At 43.0% G+C, this 25,177-nt stretch overlaps 1 protein-coding gene across 2 annotated transcripts in view; it reads left to right on the plus strand.

Moving 5' to 3' along the window:
* The first annotated feature begins 17,836 nt into the window (after positions 1-17,836).
* Positions 17,837-25,177, plus strand: part of LOC133502564 (tetraspanin-18B-like) — a 47,092-nt gene continuing 39,751 nt past the window's right edge. For both annotated transcript variants that reach the window (XM_061823494.1, XM_061823493.1), the window contains exon 1: positions 17,837-18,025. The gene's annotated coding sequence lies outside the window, so the exon portion shown is untranslated. The remainder of the gene's footprint in view (positions 18,026-25,177) is intronic.

Consider the following 25,177-nt stretch of genomic DNA (forward strand, 5'->3'; position numbering starts at 1 on the left):
TCTTCCAGCACAAAGAAAAAGCGTGGAATCATACCGAGTGGAGGGGCGGGGGCGGAAAATCCAATTACGGAAAGTTCAAACACCATCTGATCACCACACCCCGTTTTATTCTTCTGGAGAAAAAAAAATGTTTGATTTGAATGATGGATGGGTGAATAAATTGGATGATGGATGGGATGGTTAAATAGCTGGATGATAGGTGGATAGATATATGGAATAATGCAATAGGTAGGGAGATAAACAGGTGGATGTTGAACGGTACATCATTGATCGTGGATAAATGTGATAGACTGGTTGATGGAAGGACAGGTGGATTGATGGAATACACTTTGTATGCATGGATGGAAAGAAGGAATGGTTGATGGATGGATAAATGAGTGGATGGGTGGGTATATGTGTGGAAAATTTAGGTGCTGTGGATTTATTGGGAGAGAGATTTCATAGAACTTCAGTTTCTGAGCCTACTCAAACATTCTCAAAAAGACAAGGTTGGGATTCATCACGATGGGGCTGATTTGATGAATTTAAAAAAAATCCCATCATGTGTTCACCCCAAATGGCCAAAACCATCTGTCCTTGAGTCAAATACTTCTGCTGTGTCACGGTGTCAACACTGTGTCAAACAGTATTTTCTTATAAACCTGCTGATCATCTGACCAAAAAAAAAGTGATTACAGTAAGAAGAAAAGAAATGTTGTTTCTTACTTGGCGCTGAACGAATGAATGAACAGTAACTGAAAGTGTTCTGGGTTGCATAATGATCACGCCCAAGTTTATTTTGGACTTTTTCTTTTTCTTTTAAATTCCACAGATGCCACAACTTTCTTATCCAGGTCACTTCCCAATGTCTTGGGGCATCTCACTACTTGAATCAAATTTTTCAGCAGACTCCTGCTTGGTTACCACCACTTCCTTAGCAACAGCACGATATATACTGTATATATACACAGAGACACACAAAGTGTATGGATGTCCATGTGTGTATGTGCGTGTGCATTTAATGATGACAGGCACTGCTGGGCGCAGATGCCGATGCTACACAGTTATCCTTTTTCTCATTACTGCTGCTGTGTGGCGTGAGCTCTACTGGGCCGAAGAAAACCCACCAGGAACTCCAATGATGACAGTGTGGTTGCTTTTCCGGTGACACCTGTCTAATATTCCGACAAGAAAACATAGGAAACAATCCGGGGAGTTTTGTCTGGAGACACGAAAGCAAGCAAACAGAATTCAAACTCATTTCATGTTCACGTTTGCGCAAGGACAGAAGCAGCGCCAAGCTGACAAGGAAAGGAAGTCGAAATCGGGAGCCAAGACAAAACGCAGCACTATGTTGGTCTCTGTCCATTTTTCATGATGCTGGACTGCAGGAACACCTTCGATATATTTGTTGAAATTGGCACACACGAATGCTCCACAAGAAACAATGAACCGATTCACAGTCAAGTGATAAATGTCAGAGATTATAAAGTCAATCTATTTCAATGCCACATACTGATTTAAAACAACAACATTGAGTCATGGCGTCACCCTATCCGTGATAGAACGTGTATTGATCACATACCATTGGAGACATTGCAAGTATTGATGATTTTATTACATCAGCGACATGGAACGAAGTTCAATGCAAGAGCTGGCTCAAATACTCGACAAAGCTAATCACCCCTTTCAGCATCACTTTTCAGTGACATTGTTAGACAGGTACCAAATAATCAGTCTTTATTATTCTGACTGTATTGTATTGTAGTATACCTGCAACCTTTTGAACATGGCATTTAGTTTTTTTTTAGATTTTCTTTATTGTCTATTAAAAGATATTTTTTATTAGGTCCCATTAGATGATACTGTGAAACCTCATGACAATTTTATTACAGCATGGACTACTACAAACACGAATGGTATATTGATATGCTTCAGAAATACCATTTGATAAGGAATGTAAAAAAAAAAATTGTAATTTTGGGCAGCATAGCATTGAGCATTTCTGCCACATGGTTTTGAGGTCCCAGGTTTAAAGGTTAGTTTAAGCTTTGCATGACTCAAAAGCCATGCTTGCAGGTTTCTCATGCATGCATAAGGTTCACTGGGGATTCTCCAGAGATTCTCCGTCCATGCCAATTGACTGTGTGTTAAAATGAAGCACTTTTTTTGTAGCTACACCCATCAAGATTATTGTACAGGTCCAAATATTTGTTTTATACTTTTTTTTAATGGCCGAAACATGTTCCCCCCCACCCCCCAATATCCATGATGTGAGGGTGCATTATATTGAGGTTACGCTGTATGTTTTTTTTTGGACGCCATCACCTGCAAAAAAGTGAACAAGCTGAAAATAAAAGATTAATTCCGAAAATGACTTAATCAATGCCCGATGACCTGTGCTTTCGTCTTGCGGGTCTTGATGGGTTCCTCTTGGCATTCTGTGATGGATTGGGATGCCTTCGTTAAGAAGCCGAAGCATTCTCGCGTCATCATGTGGAGATGAGGACAAAGAACATGACGAGGTGAAGGTGAGCAATGTGATTGTGGAGTGTTGTGGCTGTCTTTGGCCTCTGTTCGTTCATTACTGTACAAGGGTGATGCAATTGCCATCTGCGTCACCAAAAGGACAAGAAAATCAGTTTTTATCGGGGTGGGGGGTGTTCGGGTTTGCCTTGCTGAAGGGCACCACAGCACAATTTTGAAGGCAAAGCGTGACAGTGGGCTTTATGAAAGGGGCAATAAGTATTTCCTCTGTCACCGAAACAATTTTATATCTCGGGTTGTTTTGAAATCAAATCATGTAGGCCATTGTTGACAGTAGTCCAACCAAAGTGAAATTTTGACAGTATAAGAAGTGATTGATGAAGGATTTACTTTATTTTCTTATCAACCGCTTTTTCTGGTATTTAAACACAAAACAAACAGAATAGAAGAGCATAGGGAAATTTAATAGCTTGTGTACAAATATTTGGATTTTTGAAGTACTTGCTCATGCGCAAGTGTATGTAAAATTGGAAAAAAAACAAGTGAAGGTTTTGCCATCTGCCTATTTTTAAAAATGTCTGTGAGCAAGTCATTCTGCACTTTGTCTTTAATATTGGGGATAATTTGCATTACTGAATAACCATTTGATATTTTATTTTTTTAGCTTTTGCAGTTATTTTTCAAATGTTACTAGAATGTAATCATGGAAATTTCCAAATGCAACTGTAATTTACCTATTCATTTAGCACACTAATCTAATGGGTTACACTTAAATACATTCTTGAATTAAACTACGAAATCTCATTACATGTACTTAATTACTCCCTAACCCTAGCAAGGGTGTCATTATCTTTGTAAATGCAGAATTGTTCATACAGTTCTTGTACCACAATAGCCCAGACGAGCTCGGTGTGACAGACAGATGGCTCATTCTCTCCTGGTGATTTGAGTTTTGAGAGGTTGTCGAGGATGGAGGAGGGGAGGGAGGAGGCACTTGTTCCATTGGCCTACTTTCTTTCCACCGTGCGTTTGCCTGCTCATCGGTTCATCCTTGTGGGAAAACTGGACATACAGTACATGCGGGGTAATCAGCAACGCTTGGCCTGTCGCCTCCAAACAGAGGGGGGGTCCATAGACAAAGAAAGCATAATGACTAAATACAGTCGGTGAAGACTAAATCTTTCTCGGGCTCGTTTCCCTTCACGTTGGTCAACATGAGCTTCAGCAGGTGTTATTGTTGCGAGTGGCAGAAAAAGAATGCAATGAAAAATCCGTGCGTTGATTCACCTTTATGCACATCTCCCCCATCCCCACCCGCCCCTCCCACGCTTCACTGCCTCGGCTCAAGCAGCCATCACTGGCCCAGCCGCCCACAGCAGGTAGGCAGTCGGAATTAGGACGGAGACTGACTGCAGATGCTGTCAATGTGCACGCGCACGGTAGGAGTAGGAACAAAAACATAAAAGCACTGCAAACATGAAGTAAATATCTGCCACCAGGATTTGAATTACAAATGCCACTGAACATTCTATGCTGTAAAATTCACATAGTAATTTCAAAGTGATTGTAGCGCAGAAGAAAAGGAGTCAGAGGCGGCGTGTTGAACACAGGAGCAAACCTTGTTTTTAATGCAGACATCAACAGAGTGAACCCATTACGGCGGGAACTCTCTAACACACTAACACCGGAAGTGTAACCAACAATAACGTTCGTGCCGAACCTTGTAACCTAACTCGAGGTCCCGTAGGTGAATTATGAAGACCACCACACCAGCCCCCCCAGAGTTCACCCATAGTCAAAATCCCTGTGCCGTGGAGGGATGATGGCCCGACCCCGGCGGGTGTGCTCTGCAGGGGCCAAGGGGGTGGCGGGGCCGCATAGTCCATTGAGTCAAGGGGCCAGGGCCCTGACAAGGTCGAAGGCACCCCGGCTGGTGCAGGGAGGCGGGACAAAAGGGGCCGGCCCCGTCGTGGGGGGAGGGCCAACCAAAGGATGAGGACATCAGCCCTTCTTTGGGGCCGCACCTGAGGCCGAGTATGACCCACTAAGTTGACGTTGATGTTGTGGAACCTCCTCTCGGGGACAGCAAAGGACTCCAAGGGGGCTTTTGCGTCGCGATGCACCTTAGCACGCTGACAGGCCACGCACGGGTCGACTCAGGTCTGCACCCCGTGGTCCAAGGTCTGGTCCGCGCTCATACGGGAGTAGTCCAGACCCAGATGCACAGGGCCGACGACTGCCCTGGAGAGGCAGTCCACGGCCACATTGTGTTTGCCGGCGATGTATCGGATGTCCGTAGTGTACTCCGAGATGAACGACAGTTGGAGTTGCTGGCGGGTGGACCACGGCTCGCCCACCTTGGACGTGGCGAAAGTGAGGGGTTTGTGGTCCACATATGCCGTGAACTCACGGCCTTCCAGTAGGGAACGGAAGTGGCGGATCGCCAACCAGAGGCCGAGGAGCTCCTTATCGAACGTGCTGTATTTGTGTTCCCTGGGGACCAGCTGACGGCTGAAAAAGGCAAGCGGCGCCGCCGACCCACTGTTAGAATGCGGTCCCAACAGCGTAGTCCGACGCGTCAATAGTGAGAGCGACGGGGGCCCCGTGGGACAGGTGGGCCAGAATAGCAGCCCGGCACAGCGCGGCCTTCGTGGCCCCGAAGGCTTCCACCCTCTCGGAGAACAGGATTTTGCCCGCCAGGTGGGCCGAGAAGTCCTGAATGTGGGGGACAGGGTAGCGGTCGGGTTTTAGTGGCATCGTTAAGTCGGCGGTAGTCACCACACGGTCACCACCCGCGCTCTGGTCCAGGGAGGATGTGTAGTGGCGAGGCCCACGCGCTATCCGAGCGGCGGACGATGCCCAGGCGCTCCATGTTGGCAAACTCAGACTTAGCAACTGCTAGCTTCTCAGGGTCGAGCCGTCGGGCTCTAGTGTGAATTGGGGGGCCCTTGGTCTCGATGTGGTGCTCGACCCCATGTTTAGTTGCGGCAGTGGAGAAAGTGGGCAGTGTCAAGCCAGGGAACTCACCAAGGAGGAGCTGATACTTGGTGCCATCTGAGAGTGAACTGGAGAGACCGCCCAAAACACCGGCAATTTGAGGACGACGGTTGCTGTGTTCGGTTCAGTCGCGGAAACGCTGGGACTGACGTCAGGGTCACCAGTGTAGCCCCGAAGAAAAGGAGTCGGAGGCGGAGTTTTGAACATGGGAGCAAACCTCGTTTTTAATGCAGACATCAACAGCGTGAACTCATTACACCGGGAACTCTCTAATACACTAAAACCGGAAGTGTAACCAACAATAACGTCTGTGCGGAACCTCGTAACCTAACTCGAGGTCCCGTAGGTGAATTATGTAGACCCCCATACCATCATATTTTCCACTGCTGTATTTCAGTTTAACTTTTCAATGTTAACAAATTCGCCATATAAAAAAAAAATCAAAATTTAAAATTCAAATGGAATATTTTCAGTTTCCAGAGATTCAACTGGCTGAATCTGTTGTCGCTGTCTGGAATTCACCGTCTAATATCTAGACAATCCAGTTACGCTTTCTTAGTCACGTGACATCACATACTAAGAAATTGTAACTGGATTGGCTGGGTTAAGAAGGCAGGGTTACTTGATGGCAAGATAAAAAAAAGATGAAATGATTTCAATGAAGATGACATAACACAGGCATTAATTTGGAGTAGCGTTGTGCAACTATAAATGACGTCGCCCCACGCTCCTGCTTCGTCGGCGACTGCGTCTGGGGAGGCCTTCGTCCGGAGCTGTTGCATGCCTTGTCGTGGTTCCCGCTTCACCCTTGGGTTCCTTACCAAGGCCGTCCACCCGAATCGCCCCGTGGGGATCCTGGTGCTTGGCGTCCGGGTCGTCCTCCTGACCTGTCCACTCGGACGCCTCGCGTTTGGTGGCCTGGATGGCCGCCAGACTGGGGTATATTTTTTTGTCCACATCACCAATGTGGTGAAATGGTCTCTGGGTACATCTCTGACGTCACAACAAGATATGGGGCAGATCGGTTTTGGAGATGGAAAAGGGAGCGTTCCCAGACCCATCAGTTATTTACAATTTTTGGGAAATGGCTGCCAGTGTCAATTTATTCCGGAAATACAGGCTCTTTTAACAAAATGCCAATCACAAGCAAATATAGACAAAAAAAATCGTACCTCAGGAGAATTTACAGCCTTGAGTTAGCTCAATTGTTTTCAAACTTGGGGGTTCGTTCATTAGGAGGGGCGACATAGTGACGGGGGGCGCACGTGGCTACCATGAACCATCATGAAGATTTTTAATTAAGTTACACCCAGCTGTTGTTCATGTTTTTGTTGTTTCGCAATGAATAACACTAATAAGCACAACTCAATGGCTACCAAAATAAGTCTGGGAGCCGTTGAGTTAGCCTAACTTTGTGGACGGCGGGAGGAAGTCAGAGTACCTTGAGAAAAGTGAGGGTAGCACGTGCTTCCCACAGGAAGGCTAAAGACTGAATACAAAACTGTGACGCAGATGTGATAACTACTCTGCCATTGTGGCGCTGGAACTGATCCACCCATCCATCCATTTTCTGTACCACTTATCCTCACTATAGTTGCCTAATTGGTCGTAAAATGACTATTTATGGATTTGTTCTATGCCAGTGAAGTACAGTGACGGGCAAAACAACACTCTTCGCATCATGGTGTAAGGTACAATATAACTTTTCTGTACAGAATGTACATTTTGTGACATGGTGGTGTGCCATTGTTTTTTTTTTCCTCATTATGGTCCTCATTTCAGGAAAGACTGGGAAACGGTGCTCTAAACAACAATACTCGGGGCTTGTTGCTAGGTTACAGGCAGGTTACACACACAGCGCAAGCGCGGGAGTTGGTAGGGTTCAAGTGTTCCCAAGCGAAGGTGTGTCCCGTCTGCTTTCGCTTGGTGACGTCTTTGTGACTACATGTTGAGCTGCAATCGTCTCATCAAGGGGGGAAAGTGGATGTCACGGACCCCCATGGAATGGTTCCGCTAAAATATGGAGGTGAACAGAGGAGTTTTCAACAAAAGAGCCGCTATTATGTCTCAATATTTCGTACACTATTTGAAGAGAAGTTAATTCTGGATAAGAAAATGAAGGTGAGGAGGATTTATTTGCAACGCCTCAGTGTTAGGACTGTTACAACCCATTTATTACAACGTCAAAATAAAAGTTGACCATAGGTGGGTCATCAAATTAAGACAGATGTTGAAGTTTCAAAGTTACCAAAATATAAGGATATACAAACCCCAATTCCAATGAAGATGGGACAGTGTCCATCCATGCATTCATCCTTTTTCTGAACTGCATATCCTCACTAGGGTTGCGGGTGTGCTGGCACCTACAGTATCTCAGCTGACGTACAGTGAAGGAAGACCCTCAACTGGTCACTAGCCAATCGCAGGGCACATACAAATAACCATTTACTCTCTGGGAGGAAACCAGAATACCCGGAGAAAAACCACAGAGGCACGTGGAAAACATGCAAACTTGCAGGGAAGCCTGCTAACCAGTCGGCCGCCATGCTGCCCCATGTCGCAGCCATCACATTCAAAATGAAAAACTATTTGTAAAAAAAAAAAAAAAAAAATCAATGTACATCACTTTGAATGTTTAACATCTTGTCTTTGGATATATTTTATTCAATTGAGTATAGGTTGAAGATGATTTGCAAATCACTATATTGTGTTTTGATTTAAGTTTTATATAACGTCTCAGCGGCGGCATGGTGGAGCAGCTATTTAGAGCGTTGGCCTCACAGTTCTAAGGACCGGGTTTCAAATCCGGGCCCCACTTGTGTGGAGTTTGCATGTTTTTCCCGTGCCTGCGTGCGTTTTTTTTTTCCGGGCACTCCAGTTCCTCCCACATCCCAAAAACATGCACGTCGGTGTGATTGTGAGTGCCACTGTTGTCTGCCTCCATGTGCCCTGTGATTGGCTGGAAACCAGTTCGTGGTGTACCCCTCCTCATGCTCGTTGACAGATGGGATTAGCTCCAGCACTCCCGCGGCCCTTATGAGGATAAGTGGATTAGAAAATGAATGGATGGACAACGTCCCGCTTCATTTGAATTGGGGTCTGCACAAAGAAACACGACTTGATTCTAATTCTGGTCTACAACCCATAAATATAGACGAAGTCTTCCTTTAACAATCCTGCAGATGACGCCTGAGTATTTACGCCCCCCCCCCAAAAAAAAAAAATATGATCTGATCTCCTGTTGACAGATTGAGGTTGTGAGCATGTGTGCTGGAAATGCTGCTGACATAATGATCAGAGCCACATCATTATTGTCTGAGGATTTGTGGGGGAAAAATGTAGAATTGTAAGCCCCCAGGTTGTTCTCGCGAACATGATTCTTACTTCCTCTTCAGCATACAGGGCAAGGTCAAAAGTGGAAAGCCTCCAAGTTTGTGCGATTCATTTTTGGAGCAAAACATGATTATGTGTTCAGCGTGCCTCATAAATACAAGCGAAACAATCCATCTCAACACCACCGCAAGCTGTTATATTAAAATATTCTTATGCTGTTGCCAGAGAATTTCCTTAAGACTGCATCCTCTGTGTGTGTGTGTGTGTGTGTGTGTGTGTGTGTGTGTGTGTGTGTGTGTAATTGCACAAGGCTCACTTTGTGAGAGCTTGTGAAGCATTGCACGGCCTGTATTAATGAGATGGTAAGATGGTATGCGTGGGAAATTGCAGCGCAGACTGTGTAAGTTTAATTAATTGAGTTTCGGGTGTGTGATAAAGAATGTGCATGTGATCAACGCCATGCATACAAGCTCCCCTATCTACAGAATGTGTGTGTGTGTGTGTGTGTGGTGTGTGTGTGTGTGTGTGTGTGTGTGTGTATGTGTGTGTGTAAGTATGTGGGTGCGTGTGTCCTCAACTAGATGGTGCTGGAACAATTCCTCTAGTTTGAGTACAAAATGGCAAGAAAAATGCTTTCCAGTCATTTCTGTATGTGCTGCATTAAATGTGCAGCCTGAATTCATTAAAATTGATTCAACAATTTCATAGCCATATATTGGAGCTGGAAACCGTCTCTGGAAACACTCCCATCTAAACATAAGACGATAAAAGTTTGGAGAGTTTTCGATGACTGGACTGTTTTGCTGATTGAGCCTCAAATAGAAAAAATAATGCATGCCTGTGCATCATGTCCATTGTGAGTTATGAAGTTTTCATTCATTCATTCATTTTCCATAATGCTTCGGGTCACTTGACTTATTTCGACCTCTACAGCGTGCAGTTTTCTCGCTAGAGATACCGACACCCCGTAAAAGAAATCTTCTCTGGATGTCACAATTGGCAAACCTACATTCTGGGTATAAAACTGACAGGAAGTATGCGCCCAAATGTTTTCAGTCTGAGCCACTTGCTGAACATGTGTAGCCATCTTTGACAAACATTAACTTTTCCTCTGTGTCTGTTGTGAACCTAGACACAGACAAAACATCTAGTGGCTGACTTTTCTCTTTCCTTCCTTTTTTCCCTTTTTTTTTCCTGTTCAGCTGTTAAGTCGAGCTGGATAAAAAATTTGTATCCCTTTTTTTTGCTGAAACAGTTTTAATGTCACAGTGGACTTTTTAAGCTGTCACTTCGGTTTCTTTGTATTCTGATGGATATTTATTGCAAATGAAAGGGAAGTGACAGAAAATGGATGGATGGATGGATGGATGGATGGATGGATGGATGGATGGATGGATGGATGGATGAAGTAGAGCCATACTGTTTGTTTCGGATGGATGGATGGATGGATGGATGGATGGATGGATGGATGGATGGATGGAAGGATGAATGTTTCAGTGTGGATTTTTCAGTTATTTTTTCAGGCCTGTGTGTTGGTTGTCGATATATATTCAAAAGCAATGTTCCAAGATTGTTTTCATATAAGTTTCAAACTATTTTGTAAAAAATGTCATTTCCCCCACTGACTAGCAAATAAAGAGAGGGTGATTAAAACACAGGATAAGAAAAAACAATGACGTAGACAAGCTTCACTCTGTGTACTGAAAGAAGAAAAAGAGCCAGCCAGGGGAAGCACCTCAGCCTTTCTTTGCTCTCAGTTTCTTATGAAAATAACATTGGACCCAAAAAGAAAATTCCTCACAGCTGTTCTTTGTGGCACTAAACTGTTCATGTGATTCTTGCAGTGTGAAGCCCCACCTGACTTTTTGAATGCCGTCTTTCAACAAACTTGAACCTCATTTCACTTTACAATAAAACTGTTTGTTATTTCATCTTTGCCTTAATGTTGAACCTATAAAAATCCGCAGCCAGTGTCCTACCTTGTGCGCCAGTTTGTGAAGGATCCGGAGAAAGCGCGATTGGAGACGGGCTGGAGGGATTTGATGATGGCATGCCACTGGGAATGTCAGGGTCGGGACCTTTTCGAGGAGATGCCTAAAGGATCAGTCTGCGGAGCACTTATCTTGCTCTCCATCTGTAGTAGATTTTGTGACACGAGGAGGACAAAGGCAGAGAAGACGTGCCCCAATATATATATACGTGTGTGTGTGTATATATATTCATATACATATAGGCGGCATGGTGGAAAGCATTGGCCTCACAGTTCAGAAGACCTGGGTTCAATCCCGGCCCCGCCTGTATGGAGTTTGCATGTCCTCCCCGTGCCTGCGTGGGTTTTCTCCGGGCACTCCAGTTTCCTCCCACTTCCCAAAAACATGCAACATTAATTGGACACTCAAAATTGCCCCTTGGTGTGATTGTGAGTCCGGCTGTTTGTCTCCATGTGCCCTGGGATTTGCTGGCAACCATTTCAAGGTGTACCGCGCCTCCTGCCCGTTGAGAGCTGGGATAGACTCCAGCACTCACCGCAACCCTTGTGAGGATAAGCACCTAACAAAATGGATGAATAACCCTGAACAGCGAGCCTCTATCAGCGTTAGATGCTCTATATACAATCTCATCTACTTGGTCCCATGAATTAAACCACAAAAAGATTGAGAGTTAAGGAAGAAGCAGCCCATTAAAGCGAGGACACTGGTGAGAATTGAAAGGAAAATGTGGCTAGATATTTGCAAGGAAGCGGCTGGTTTCATTCATTTGAATGTACAGTACAATCTGGTCACAACCTTTGCTTTTTCATGCACAGGCACAATATAAATAAATTAGTTAGTAATAGTTAGTAGTGATGTAAAACTACTTTTGATGCTTTTCATACTCATGTACTTATATGGCTTGGGCCCAGGCATGACTCGCAAACCCACAAATGTATTTTCACCAGAGAAGCAAGTTTCTGTGCATTGGGATTGAATGTAAAATGGGCTGTGAAGACACTGTTCAACGGAGATTAATGTTTTGCATCACAGCTAAACCAGTTGGCCGACTGGTTGGCCGCTTGAGGAAACAGTTGCCAAACCATGCACACTTTACAGTCGGTTTCGGCAGCGGTTCTCGGTCTGTGCAAGCCTTAACCACCATAATCCCAACTTTAACTCATTTTAAACTGACCCGACCCCAAATTTGGTCCCCTGCGTAGCCTACACTTCCCTTGTTACAGGTGCGAATCATATAGACAGTTTTCAGTCACGTGGCCTCATCCGGGCACTGCTTACAATTGCCGCCATGTTGGATGGGTTCACTCTATCGCTTTTGCATACAGACCCGAGTTACGCAAATGTTCGTACGACTGTTAAAAGTGACGCATGGTGGCTAAAAAGACTTTGGAAAGTTATCGGTGCTCATTAGATGTTGTTTCAAGAAACCGTTACGACAAGAAGTGTGCTTTGATCGACAGTATCGACCCATATGCCTTGGAGAAACACAAATGAAGCAAGAATTTCGAAGTGTGGGCGTCGGTAACCCATCCAGACACTGTCACCTATCTCCTCGTCTCGACAAGCGCTTATACTGTGGACCAACTAAAGAATGATGAAGGTCTGGAGGCCTACAACCAATTAATCAATGGCTGGGGTCGTGATGCGGCGGTCTACATAGAAAGCAACCTGTGTCTCCACACTGCTAAGGTGAGTGTACCGCACAATGCATTTTAAATATGTAGGCCGAGGCTACTTCATTTCTGAGTGAATGCTGCCGAAAGTATTCATTTGCGTGATTACAATCGGCGTTTGTGTTAAATTATGTTGATTATACCAAAGAAAGAGGTGTAGGTTATTATTTTCATTTTTGCAAATTTATTATAATAAAGTAAATCACAACCACTGCTCCCTCCCCCATATCTGACACATTTCGTCATGATATGTATTTACAATAATATTTAAGATAAAATGAATTAGACCTATAGTTGTTCATGACTAACTTATATTTTATTAAAATGTCTTTGAATTTATGAAGAATGTGTTTTTTTGGTTTTGTTTTAGGTCATGCATTCACAGAGATTGAGTGGTGATGAAGGTTCATCAACAAAAAACAATCACAGATGAAAAGTCGTATTGGCTTCCAGCAAGTGTTAAAGGTGTTTCATGTGGAACTCTGAACGACATCGACTTTACATCTGTCAGGACGAAAAAAAGAGAAAACTGGACACTCGTATTGATGGAACAGAAGCTATCTCATGTGGCACACTGAATGTTCAAAATGTCGACCCTCCTTCAAAGAGATGTTTTTTAAAGTTTATGGATTGCTTGAGTGCTACAGACTCAAAATATCTGAAACAAAAGAAATCGGGACTTCCCAAGGGCAAGTGGTTCTGCCCAGACTGTAGAAAGACGAACAAAAAGGGGAAAAAAGGCAGTTGTTCATGTTGTTTGTGAATTGTGAACTTTATAGTAACGATTCCAGGGAAACAATAAAGATTATAGAAAATACAGATTTTGAGAGACATGCATTGCATTCGCACACGAGTATTACTGTATGTCGGCCCTCGACCCAAAAGAATACTTCTCCTTCACAGAACTTAGTTATTGCTACAGTAAGTAGATGTGAAATTCTAAAAGGTATCCAATACTCACCAAGAACAAAATGCTCCAAGCAAACTCTCACATAGGGGAATGATTTGGCTGTTAGATTGGCTCTGCTGCCATGAGACAGCCACAGTTGTTGCCGTTTGGTTGATAACTACTCAGTTTTCTCGCACTGGTTCTAGATCACAGCTGGCAGTCCAAAGAAAGACGCTTTACAATGCCCACTTTTGTTTGAGCAACCGATAACATAGCAGCGTATCCCCATTCATATGGCTTTCTGAACGGATTTGTGTTTAGTTAGGGTTTGTTTACGCTAATTCACCCATCCAAAATGGCGACCATTTTCTAAACCAGAGGTTGTGTGACGTCAAACGTAAACAGTCCATAGCAGTGGGGCGGGTCTTGATGAAAAAGGGCGGAGCATTTCTAGTATGAAATGGAACATTCCATTTCCAGGCTGTCACAATTGTAATTTGTATTGTCTTTTGTAAAGGTGTTTCTGCTTTTGTTCATGAATTTTCTGAAACACTGCCATCTCAGGCTGTCGTCCGCCTTTCGCTTGAAGTCTGCTGTGTTGTGTTGAAAATGTATGGATGGATTTTCTGAAATGTTAGTGTTTCAATTTTTGCCAATTTGTTTTCTGAAACATAATCTTCGCTAAAGCTTTTGACTATCAGCACCGTTTTGGATGTCTATTGAATCTGATAAATATTGCTTCTTCCAAAATGGAATATTAGCCACTTTCACCAACGTGAGTTGTGTATCTGTAACCTTTGTAATCCCAAACTTTTTTGTAAACTCAGCCACTCTTTGGCCTTCTCATGGGCCATGGCAGAGCTTCTCTGGAGTGCTTTTGGTTGGAGTAGGTTTCAATCCTGTCTTCTCGTTTTGCCACTTGGGAGATATACTTTCCAGCGAGTGCACTGCCCAGGCTGGCATAACATACCGCCTTGCCAAAGCTTTGAGACTAAAGTTGCTGTTTATATGACCTCGGTGCTGAAGGTGTCATGCTATAATTGTGAGAGTGATGACAGCTTAAATAACTGGACAGCTTTCACATAAGCTGCACACCAAGAAGGAATTGGACAATCCCCGAGAAATTACTCAGCGACTGACCCTCAAGCACTGATCAACCTGATGCAAAAAGAAATGCGAACCTCGACATACTTATTAGAAAGCATTGTGCAGCATGCCTAATATTAAACTATTGAACACAAACATTATGGCGCAAGGAAAAAGCGACTTGCCCTGGCAGTAATAGTTACATCTTTCTGTCAGCATGCAAGAAAGAGAAGAAAGGAGCGAATGAGGTGAAAAAAATGAAAGTTTCATGAAGGTAAAATGTTCTAAATCTTGTTCGAAGGCTAAAAGGTTTGATCCAGATGTTATTTAAAACAAAAAAAAAGCACCGCAATGGGAGAGACAAGGCGGCTGAGACAAAACGACACATAATGCGCAGCTCAGACCTCACGTCAAATTTGCTCTTTCACGATGGTACTATGTCAGACTACTGCAATAAAATCTTGTTTTCCAATACCACTCCATCCTGTTTTTTATGATCATTGGGCTTTATCTTTTAAACTCGATTGCGAAATAAATACACTAGGGGATGACAACATGAGTGTATCGTGACAACTGAAAATAGGGGGAAAAAACTTGTTGATGGTCAGAACAGGAAAAGATTTAGTTTAAGGCTTGCTTTAGTTATGTTCACGTACTTTTCACACGATACGTCTCACAAGCCATCAAAATGTTACGTAGCCTGGCGAGCTAACGCTAGCACTCGTGGGTGTTTGTAAACATGCTGCAGTTCTGTTGAACATTTGAAATTGACCAGAGCAGCGAATTCCAACCGTTTTGGAGCCAGAAGACATATTTTACATTTGAAAAATCTCACAACACACCTATAAACAAATATATCACAAAAAAGTAGATCCATTAATTGCTAGATGTACTTTCTGCCATCTAATAGAAGACCATTAATTTATTCTGTCTATCATTAAGCCTCACTGGCAAAAATAGATGAACAAAGATACATCATTTATTGTAAATATGTATATTTAGGATCAATTGAGTACACAAGTGTATACAGTAACTGAACAGGTCATATAAATAGACTCACGACTCCATCTTGTGATCAGATTGGTGACCGGTAATCAGTTTTTTTAAACTCCCTGATCTATGGTCGGTGATGGGACCCCAAAATTTTGATTGTGTGAAGACAACTTTAATCCAAACCAAAGATAAGACAAAATGTGGACTTTTATAGGTTCCGTAATCAGTGTTGCACAATAGCATCAGGAATGTTGTGAAACATTTCCAAGATTCCAGCATGTAATGATGTAATGCCAACCAGGCGCGATTCCAGGATCAGTGCTCAAGGGGTGTTAAGATCCTGCACAGTCAAGATCAATTACACTGTTTTGTACAGTTTAACACAATTTAATTGCAACATTTATAAAGAGAAACATAACATTTTTGCAGAATGTCTGTGACTAAACCACCAAATCTGATAAAAGGTTATTTAACCAGTAAGGCACAGCAAATAAGGAATGTATTGGATTTATTAAACAAACATAACGTAACATAATTCATCTCTGGGGTCAGACAAGAAAAAAAGAACATTGATCAAGCAGCACCCTGACACACAGATTAGCACAGCTAAAATAAAACACAAATGACATCTATTTTCTGTAGCACTTGTCCTCATTAGAGGTCCCGGATGAGGATGAGCTGCACGCTAACCCAGCTGACTTTTTGGGAGAGAGGCGGGCTTACACCCCGGGCTGGTCAGCAGCCATTAGCAGGGTACATTTACTCAATCACTCACAGAATACCTGGCGAATCCAACTTGTTCACAGTTTGACTAAATCAGACAGAATATCTATTCTCCTGTATTCTATAATTTACCAGATAAAATAGTTTCATGTACTTGTACATGCATTATAGTGATGCTAGTCAATGGTTTGCGGGTTTCCTTAGTGTTGATGGGCAATATTCGATTCTTAGCAATGTTTGCTGCTTTAATAACTGGAATCAGAATAGACAAGTGATCCTAGAAGTCTCCAGCCACTGCTTTAGACAATCTCAAACTCACTTATCCCAGAGCTAATGTCATTATGGGAGGTGACTTTAAAATGATTACTGATGAGTGGATGGATTGATACTGTATCCTCACAAAGGTCAACACCGCTCGCCTAATCCCATTTTCTCAGGTATTAGTGGCTCACAAGGTTTGGTTGGATCCTTGGTGTGATTGAATTAAGATGAATTTCAATTCAATTTCGCTGTTTCCGAATGGTGCATGTCAGCAGTGCCTGTCGCTGATCACTCTATTTAGTCTTTTAGCGGTTTCATGAAGTGTATGTCCTTCTGACATCGCTGGTTTAAATGCTGAAGTAATGATTCGCGTGATGATTCGCTTACGTTGCAGATTTCGAAGAGGGACTTTTTCAAGTTCAAGGCAAAGGTACATATTTCTGGACATTTAAAGAGATTTTTTTCATATTTTAATTGTTTGAAAGAAGGTTGCAAGAAAGGAATTCAATTAAAGCTTTGGTGGCCAATTTACAACACACCCAAATGTTATTGCTAAAGAAGCTTTCTCATTTTACAGTGAATTTTAATCCTTTGCCTTTGCCACTGATAATGGAGATAACGTCTTCGACCACATTCGAGATGTAATCACTAAGATTAAGAACAATATTGCAGATCTTTGTTTTGCTGCTGTTACCCGATTTGAGCTGGATGGTGTTGTATCCAGGTTCTCATTAAACAAGTCACTCAGAAGTGAGAGGCCTATTGCTCATTTTTATAAACATTCTTTGCAATGAGCCATTTTTCAATGTTAAAATAATCCTCGGGGTGGGGTGGGGATATGACATTTTGCTGTGCCATCAAGCAAGGTACATTCAAAACAATTCCTACACCTGGTAAGGATCCCAAACTGTTTGATTATCTCAGACCACTTACTTTTGTAAACATAAGACTATGAAAGAGTTTTTCTTTTCAACTACAATAAAGTGTAAAAATAAGTGACCCCCAATTCGGATTAATGAGGGGCAAGTCCATATACATTAACAGTATGCTAATAATTGACCTTTTGATTTATTGTAATTAATCAATGGCCTTGTTTTGTGGGAGACCAAAACAGAATATTTGGTAAATACTGTTGTTCTGTACAAAACCATATTGCTGCCACCTGCCAGAAAAAAAAGTTCCCTCTCACATTATAACGTTAAATCTTTCACATTACAACATGAATCATATCACGTTATGACAGCAGTACACTTGCGCAATCTTGTGCAGTTGTTAAAAAAATGAAAAATACTGGACATGATTTGAGTGCAGAGGTGTTCCTAATGAAGTGTCCGGTGGGTGGAGGTCTCCCACTCCCGGGGAGCCGAGGAAGGCGGCCCTAGGGGCGGGGACTGTGCCACGGAGGCTCGGCCCTGCTGGACAGAAGGTCTGAGGCTCCCAACTCGCCGACACTTGGCTCAGCCTACCGCATAGCAACACTTTGCTTCTGCTCCTGTTTCTGCAACGGAGCGTGGATTTTAATGGTTTTAGCAGTCCCCTCGGAGCTTTTCATTGGCTTCGCCTTTTACTTGATCGTGTCGACATCCCCACCAGCTCAAAGTTCCTGCCCCGAGGTAAGAAATGTGATTTGTACTTTGGAGTGATAGTCAACTTTTGCACCTAAACGCCACATTCTTCCTTTTAAGGTGCTTCTCGTGGCCAGTGGGTTGCCAATTCTTTCACGTTGTGGCTTTACCTTGTGTACTTTTTTCCACCACACCTCACATCGTGTCTTTCCTACAATTCCTGCGAAGCTATTGTTTCTTTTGGGGAAATATTTTGGAGTAAATCACGGAGAGGGGCGTTTTTTTTTGTTTGTTTTGTTTTGACTAATTTCTCTCAGAATGAAAGACTCGTGGATAGGCGCACCAAACACACGCACAATATGACATCAAATTTAAGAGTTGCATTAAATACTCTGCTTTTACAACAACGGCAACAAAATGTTTCTAAAAGAAGAAGATTGTGGTTGTTGTGACACAACTGTTCTGCGAGTTGTTCTGAATATTTTGTGTGCCTCAGTTACATTGGTGTTAAAAAATATTAGAAACAGCTCTGAACAGTACAACACCACAATACATATTGAGCGCATTGTTCAATTGTACCTTTTCGTTGATGATCCTAACTAAGCAGGATTATCCTATTGCTATCCTATCCATAATTGTTTTGGTGGAATTGTGGGTGTGTGGGTAGGTGGGGGTCCGTCAAGCTGGCACCCTTCCCACAAACTCTGGTCTGACCGAATTTTGGTGACATCTCCTCACCGTTGTGATGCTGGATCTTAGCTGGGGGGCATTGGCATAAGTGTCACTTTACATCTGTCAAGGAGGCAGGCATGATACACCCCACCCAACAACAACAAAAAATAATAATAATAATTGCATCTCCGCCCTCCACAGCAGCAGGACAAACTCTTTTTGACTTAGACAAGAAATTCCTTCAGAAATTGCACAAGAAAAAGTGAGAGATGCTCTAAATAAATAATACCAAAGAAAGAAATGAATGGTGGCTCCTTTCAGTTCAGCGCCATGTCACAATATACAGTAGGTTACATAAGTCGCCAACGGAAAACATTGATTTTGGGGCAAAAAAAAAAATAAATGCTGCTACATCACTCAATTTGCCCAGCCCTACAATGACATCACAATCAACATGTTTCTTAGCTTTGACTTTACGTTGTTCCTTTTTCAGAGTACATTACACTACTCATCATGGCTCTACTGTACACCTTTCCACCATTAAAAGTGTAGATCGACGCCAAACTGTTGCCTTATGTATGATGTAAACCACCATGTGGACAATTTAGTATGACAATCTCCACTTTGAGAGCAGCAAAACGTCAACAAGTTGTTTGTCGGCTTGCCTTGTTCTCAAGCGATGCAATGATAAAATGCTGGCATTACTAAGCCACTTATGTCCCTTTTGGTACTTTTAACACCAAAGGCATCGTGTTTGGTGGTTGGGCTAAATGTTTATTGAAAATGTCGCAACAATGGTAATGGTTTATGTCACTGAGACATTTCTGGAGGCTTTTGCTTATTGCTGGGTGCTCCACGCGCTGACTCTCCTGCACAATGTAAAGGCAAATTCTGTTCTTTCTTCACAAAGATACTGTCAAAATAATGAGTGACTTCATCAAAAATGCATTAATTGAACTATGTTGACTGTGGTGGTTGTAGTATGCAGTGTTTTGCTTCATTCTCAAAGCCTTTTCTTTCATAGCAACGTAGTCTGAGCGATGCAAGATTGTAAAAGTGTACCTGTAGAAGTGTCGGATGTACGTTTTAAAGATCTGGAATGATTGAAGTGCTGCAGAATCACAGTAAAAGTGTTTTGTCTCAAGTAAAAGACTCATGTTGCAGTAACAGCTGGAAGTAAGGTCGCGTTTCACCCGAGGAGATTGGCACCATGGGAACCATTAACATAAACTAGTGTCCAGGTGTGTGTGTGGGTGTATGTGTGTCTTTACATGTGCATGACACCAAAAATCATAACATCACCCAACCAATTGCACCAACTGGTTCCTGTCACAATTAAGCCTCTCAGCTGCTTTCCGACTGCGACTTTATTATCTCTGTAGTGGAGCTTGTTTTTTCTTTTTCTTTCTTTCTCAGTGACAGAGAGACAACCGTAGCGTCAATGTAGAGAAAGAAGCTCAGAGTCCGCATATAGAGGCGTGTTTGTTCACTAGAACATTCGCGTTGTCAGAAAGAAACTGCCATGTTGATGCTTAGCTGCCACTGCCGATGAATAAACTCTGCCTGAAGCTTTTCTCTCATGAGTTTGATTCACGAGTTGTGCCGTCCAAATACAAAGAAATATATTTATAAAGCTACATTGTCGGAATCGCTGCTGCCAGCAACAATATATTGGTTTTTTTTCTGTAGCGTGCAAGGAGGGAAGTCAGAAACTGTAGAACCACAAAAGAACATCCCTGGGGTCAAGCAATTTACAATTTGATCAAAACCTTCTGAAAAGTACATTTGTAAAAGCACATAGTTGAAACTGCTGTCATGGAATGATTTGAAGATTAACAACAAGAGGAAACATTTTTCTTTTTCTTTGTAGATATCCGTTGTTGGCTGCTCTCAAGTTGTATTTATTCCGCCTACAGATGGCCACACAACGCCCGGTGTGAGACTCTTGCAGTCTTTTTGATAGTCCCGATGACAATGTGTTGCTCTCCCTCGCGCATTCTCCAGCATGAGTGTGGAAAGTTGACAGCAAAATGTATGGCGAGAGGAAGTGCTCCTTCGCTGCTCAGCTGCCACCGACAGAACGGTGTTAATCTGGTTTTTAGCCTGCTGAGAGTGTCAGCGCAGCACATCATCTTCACAAAAAGGCCAGAAATTAATCAATCTGCAGCGCCACATGCTCGAATGCTTGTGATTGCGTACCCCCGCCCCGGGGCTGTTTTTGGAAGGAAAAAAAATTGTCTGATTTAATTGGTAATGAGCTTGCAGACTTGGCGAGTCATCTGGTCACTGGCACTGATTTCACATTCATCAGACTCTCCTTGTGAATGAAGTTATTTGTCCCCATTCTGTGTGTGTGACCTCCGGCTCAGAGCACAGTTTCTGAGCAGTACGGCAGCCGGGCCGTCACGTTATGTTTGCCCTTGCCCGCAGAGAGCGTTGTCCTAAATGGAGTGGCTGAATGGGAAAATTGCTTTTCTCAATTGCGAGAGGACCCTTCATTTATTGTGTGCGAGATACAGGCCAAGCCCAGTAATGGCTTCATCATCTCTGTTGTCCACAGACATGAGTAAATGAAATTTGCTCTTCAGATGCCAAACATCATTTACTCTCAGAAAGATGACATTTTGTACGGTTAAGTATTTAACGGCCATAAGCAGTTACTTGACAGAGTGCTGCCGGCTGTTTTTATAACTAAACTTCAGAGCACATGAAACATTGTGTCGTTCAATAATAAAACAGCTGATGTGGTGCCAGCAAAAAAATGGGCTCCTTGTCCACCTGTATAGAGGTTAAATTCGTGGTGGACATACTCTTGACTCACACAAATATTTAAATACATGCACAGTTTGTATTTCCATTTACCTGTGGAGATTATTTAGTTTTTCTCTCTCTCCGTCTTTGTCTGTTTCTCGGTCCGTCCATGGTTAATCAAATTCTATCTATCTGTCTATCTATCTATCTATCTATCTATCTATCTATCTATCTATCTATCTATCTATCTATCGATCTATCGATCTATCGTCTATCGATCTATCGATCTATCTATCTATCTGTCTGTCTGTCTGTCTGTCTGTCTGTCTGTCTGTCTGTCTGTCTGTCTGTCTGTCTGTCTGTCTGTCTGTCTGTCTCTGTCTGTCTGTCGATCTATCGATCGATCTATCCATCCATCCTGTCTAATTTGACAGAAAAGAAGTGGGCATGGCTTGTAGTGGAAGAGGCTGATTTGATTATGTGTGGAATACCACTCAAGGGAAATATCAGTCACAATGTTTGCAATTTGGCCGCAAATAGGTTGTTACCATTGTTTTAGTTTACAATAATGAACAGAGGACTATGTTATTCATTCATTCATTCAGTCATTCATTCATTCATTCATTCATTCATATTCCGCACCACTCATCCTCAGGCATGCTTGCGCCTATCTCAGCTGACTCTGGGCTAGAGATGCTGCACACCCTGAACTGATTGCCAGCCAATTGCAGAGCACATAGAAACAAACAACCATTGCCACTCACATTTACAGCTGTGGGCACTTTAGGACCTTCAATCACAGCTCTGTGCATGTTTTTGGGATGTGGGAGGAGTGCCTGGAGAAAACCCACACAGGCATGGGGAGAACATGCAAACTCCACTCAGGTAAGGGTGGTTTTGAACTCCCGGTCCTCAGAACCGTCAGGCAGATGTGCTGACCAGTCTTCCATCGCAGTGCTCAATAAGAAACATCCATCATGCATCCATGTTCTTTGTCGCTTATCCTCACCAGGATCGCGGGGAGTGCTGGAGCCTATCCCAGCTGTCAACGGTCAAGAGACAGGGTACATCCGGAACTGGTTGCAAGCCAATTCCAGGGCACATACAGACGAACAGCCAATCAGACTCACAATCACATCTATGGGCAATTTAAAGTGTCCAATTAATGTTGCATGTTTTTGGGATGTGGCAGGAAACCGGAGTGCCCGGAGAAAACCCAACGCAGGCACGGGGAGAACATGCAAACTCCATACAGGCGGGGCCGGGATCGAACCAGGGTCTTCAGAACAGTGCAGCCAACGCTTTTCCAGCTGAACTACCGTGCCACTTCAATAAGAAACAATGATTTCAAATTTAATTTAGAATTTTCTGTCACAGAACAACTTAATAATGTCAAGACACCACTGTGCACACTACAATTTGGAGTCGGAGAGCAAAAGTTAGCAGTGGACTTTTCAGCTGTTTATTGAATTGGACTAACCACAATCAGCATTCTCACGCAGGAGCTGCTGTTGGCCACAGCTCTCATTCAGAAACTCAGCCACAGAGGAGCAGAGACAACATTCCATCCTACTATGTCCCACCTCTTAAAGGCACATTCATCTGCACAGTCCCTACTACAATATTTACTATCAATTTTATGCTTGTGTGTTCAACCGCATTATGAAATGTGTTTATAAGTTTATTAATACACCTCATTGGTAGCACTTGGATCGTGGAGCTGTGCATACATTTCCTTTCTATCAGTTGAATAATTTTTACAAGAAGTTGTTGTGCATTTCAGCAGGTAAAAGCTTGGTGCATCCTTAAAAAAAAAAAAGCTGCACAAAATCGTAAGCCATTCAAAAGTGAACAATTTTGCTTGATATTCATTTTATTTCTGTTCAAAGTATAATTGACCTGGTTTGGGCATTTTTGCGACACAAGGACTAATATAATGCAAGGTTATTAACGCATTCCTGCATGACTCTCCCCTTGCGTGGAAAGATGGACAAGGAAATTTTGGATGACCTCAGCGCAGGGCAGCTGGCAGACCCGAGTTGACATGGATCAGGAAGCTGAATGGCCTCTCTGGTGCTACTTCCTCTTTATCAGACGGAAACAGGTTGCCTGTTTCTGCTTGACCTACAAATTCTTTGGGGTTATCTTGCCTGGGCCTTATTTCCCTCAATAATGCCTGCGCTTAACAGGTAATGAAGTAGAAAGTGGGTTTTTGACAAGCTGGCCCTCGCAGATAGCAGCTCCTCCAGCGAAATTTACTGGAGGATGTATTCCACCTCAGCTTCGGAAACAACCTCCGTCTTGCAATCCCCGCAGACTCATGATTCCACTAGACAGTTTTTTTTTTTTTTTTTTTTTTAACAAGTGGCCAAACTAATTTTTCAAAAAGTGCTAAGGTCTGTATGGGATGTTGTCTTGGTCATCACTTTGAGATAGCGCAGTTCTCACATAAAGCTCAGATGGGACTTGGTCTGGCTTCTGCGTCTGGCACTGATACGGCACTTATGTGAGATGAGCCCTCTGTCATGTCAGAGGAAGACGAGCTCCAGTATGATCCTTCAGTCAGGTTGAAGAAAAAAAATCACATACTGCTGCCTCATGTTTCTTCCGTCATGTTGCTTTTTGTTGTGGTTATTCTGTGGAATGGTCGCAATTTGAACAAAAGGCTCCCATGACACGTTCACACCCACAGAGCCGCGTTCCCTCTTAAAACCAAGGACAATTAATTAATTAAAATATCAATGAATTCAGATATACAGGAGTTGGGAAATTTTCAAATATAATAACAAATGACTTGATCATTAGGAATTCTGCCGATTGATGTCTTGAAGCAATTAAAGTGAAATGCTGTGCGGACTACTTTGCTGCAACAATCAACCTCAACTAGTTTGCTGTCTAAAGGGATGCAACGTGATGCCATCTAAAGCCACTTGAGCTATGTCAACAAGGAATTAACCGATCAAGACTTTCCATTGTAGTAAATCAAGGAAATGAAGCCCAAATAAACAAGAAATTACAAACAAGTAGCTCAAATTAATGTGGACAAACCACTGGTGGGCTCAAGAGAATGACAAACAGCCAGCTGTTGTAAAATAAAACAAAGGAGCTTTTAAAAGGTCACGACTGCTACTTCACAAATACGACTGCCAAGTGTTTTGCCATTGGTTCCTCTGTACTTTGTTTTATCATATAAGTGCAGAGAATATAATTGTCATCATTATGGAAGGGCTCCGAGGAAACCATGCACACATCTGAGCATGTGCATCCAGTGTTTGTGAATATTATATTTGGATAGTCAAAGTGTCAGCTGGTTTTTCCCATGGTAGGTTGACTGAAGACTTAAAATTGCCCATAGGTGTGAATGTGAGTGCAACTGTTTTTTTTGTTTTATGTGGGCCTTGCTATTGGCTGGCGATCAATTCGGGGTGTGTCCCCACCTCTCGCCCGAAGATAGCTGGGGTAGGCTCCAGCACGCCTGCGACCCTCGTGAGGAGAAGTGGGACAGACAATGGGCGGATGGAAAGTGTCAGATGAAAACCAGAGAGCGCAGTTGCAGATGAAACTTCCTTATTTGGATATGATGAACATACGGACCCCCACTCCTGGGTCCTCTCATTTTGTTGCACACCGTCATCTCTGGTCCTCAGAGATTTTTATTGATGGCACTGAGGCCGATTATGTTTTTGCACCTTCTCCTCGTGACTCATTGGCCCGTGATTCCTTTCTCCTTTCCTGACTCAGACATTTCTCTCATGCTCTTTCCTGGTTTCTGGTGTT

This window comes from Syngnathoides biaculeatus, chromosome 6, assembly GCF_019802595.1.
Source record: "Syngnathoides biaculeatus isolate LvHL_M chromosome 6, ASM1980259v1, whole genome shotgun sequence".
Lineage (NCBI taxonomy): Eukaryota > Metazoa > Chordata > Actinopteri > Syngnathiformes > Syngnathidae > Syngnathoides > Syngnathoides biaculeatus.